The sequence below is a fragment of the Neovison vison genome, chromosome X (assembly GCF_020171115.1).
Source record: "Neovison vison isolate M4711 chromosome X, ASM_NN_V1, whole genome shotgun sequence".
Taxonomy (NCBI): Eukaryota; Metazoa; Chordata; class Mammalia; order Carnivora; family Mustelidae; genus Neogale; species Neogale vison.
In genome coordinates, this window is record NC_058105.1 from 16,124,814 (window position 1) to 16,127,307 (window position 2,494).

At 46.4% G+C, this 2,494-nt stretch overlaps 1 pseudogene; it reads left to right on the plus strand.

Annotated features, from left to right (window-relative positions):
* The first annotated feature begins 499 nt into the window (after positions 1-499).
* LOC122897748 lies at positions 500-657 on the plus strand (annotated as a pseudogene).
* Positions 658-2,494: the final 1,837 nt, after the last annotated feature.

Here is a 2,494-nt window from a genome sequence, read left to right on the forward strand (position 1 = left end):
CAGAACATCTTGATCTACGAAGGACAGAATGACCCCAATTATACACTGGCCAACGTACTGGTGAACTAAATTAGAGGTGGGCAAGGACTGGCGAACAGAGAAAGTGTTTACATTTTGAAAACTGGCTCTGAAGTTTTAAAAATTGCCTGTTACCAGGGCATCTGGGTGACTTAGTCAATTAAGCGTCAGACTCTTGATTTTTATTCTGGTTGTGATCTCAGGGTCATGGGATCGAGTCCTGCATGAGTCTCTGTGCCAGGTGTGGAGTCTGCTTGAACTCTTCTCTCTCTCTCTCTCCCTCTCCCTCCATCCCTGTCCCGAACCCCCTCTCCCTGTGTAAAAAAAAAAAAAAAATTGCCAATTACCATCAAGAAGAAAGCAAGGAAAAAATATTGCAGATGTGTCTATGTGGATACTTGACTTTGCCAAAGACTCCCACTAGAACACAAAGTTAGAGATGAGTGTCAGGGACCAGATGCTTAGATAGTTTCAAAACACACGCTTTGAGCAGTGGCAGTATCATAGCCAATGGGGTTTATCCAAGGCGTGGTTATTGCTAATTGAAAACTTTTTCCAAAATACAATCCTTAGTAATAAGAATTTGACCTACTGCATCCCTCCATCTGCCACCCGAACACATAATGACGGACCATAAGGACTATTTAAAAGAAATGCCCAAGTCTACAAAGGGCGGTGGAAGCCATACGTCCCACAACAAAATAACCTCCAACTTTCCTGTCAGTAACAGGGCTACTCTCCTGGAATGGACATTCCAAGTGGCCAAACTTGTCAGCTGCATTTGCCAGGGCCAGGAGGTGAAAAATAGAGCTAAAGAGTGTCATCCGCTCAATGTAAAATCAGGGTCAGCTAACATCCTCGGAACAAGCTCAGAATCTGCCCATCATTTGTTAAACATTTGCAATAAAGGCCCTCTGTGCCATCTCAGGAGGGCTTTCCTTAAACTGAAGGTCAGTACAGTCTGTGCTGGAGAGCCTTAAGCATTTGGCTTTACTACTGGGGATTCCAGCAGCCAGGCTGGTTCGAGAAGTCATCCAACCGGGCTGCCTCGGCGACAGTCAGAGCACGCCGGGCAGCCCACCCTGAGCTCCTCGTGGCTGCCCTAGGCCACCTAGCAGGCCTCACCTAACTGCCCCAACCCGGCCACCCCGCCCCCAGATCCAACCAGCAAGGCACCCACGAGTGCTCCTGCTAGGCACTGTATGCACGGGGTTTTTAAAGATTGAGATACTCACCCAGAGCCAGAAGTCAAACTCCCGAGGCCTTTTTATTCAATTTGAGACCACCTGGCCTGTGTGTGTTTTATATTTCATAAGAGGACTCGATCCTTTGGGTGTTTTCCAACAGCTCTTGATACAGAGTTCACTGAACGGTGTTACTACAAGAACACCCAAACCCAGCATATTTCATGAAAATGTATGAACCCCAAAGAGTATTTATAATGCAAACAGCAGATGCGGAAACTCAGGTTGCCCCGGAAAGATGTTACTGGGCTCTCACTGGGACCAGGAAGCACCAAAAGGGCCCTGAAGGAAGCTGGCTCAGAGCCAGCCTCTGGTGGCTAAGGATGGGACCATCACACGAAGAAAGTTCCACACAGGGAAGCGCAAGCTCCTGCAGCCTCCCACCTGCTTGGAACAACCAGGGCAAATCTCACTGGAGTCTAAGACATCTATGAAATCATCTGAGATGACCACAACTTTTGAAAGCAGGATGGACTGGGTGCCTGGGCGGCTCAGTGGGTTAAGCCGCTGCCTTCGGCTCAAGTCATGATCTCAGGATCCTGGGATCGAGTCCCACATCGGGCTCTCTGCTCAGCAGGGGGCCTGCTTCCCTTCCTCTCTATCTGTCTGCTTCTCTGCCTACTTGTGATTTCTGTCAAATAAATAAATAAAATCTTTAAAAAAAAAAAAAGAAAGAAAGCAGGATGGACTGAAATAGTAGAAAATTTTTCTTTTTGAACCAGGGAACAATTAAGATCCACGCCACGGAATGTATCGCTACTTCATTCTTTTTTTTTTTTTTAGATTTTTTATTTATTTGACAGACAGAGATCTCAAGTAGGCAGAGAGGCAGGCGGGGGCGGTGGGGAAGCAGGCTCCCTGCTGAGCAGAGAGCCTGATGCAAAACTGGATCTCAGGACTCTGGGATCATGACCTGAGCTGAAGGCAGAGGCTTTAACCCACTGAGCCACCCAGGCGTCCCTATTTTGTTCTTTTCTGTAGCTGAAACTCCCCCATTGTATGGATTTACTATGTTTCTGTATCCAGTAATAAACTGCTGTGCATGCAGGGTTCCGCAGGCCAGCATGAATAAAGGTGCAATAAATATTTGCATACAGCCACCTGTGTACACATAGGGCTAGAGTTGTGTTGTATATATATTAAAGAGTGGGATTTCTGGGTTATGTAGCAATTCTATGCTTACCTTTTTGAAATATTTTAATAATTTAAAATTTTTATCTGGTCCATGACGT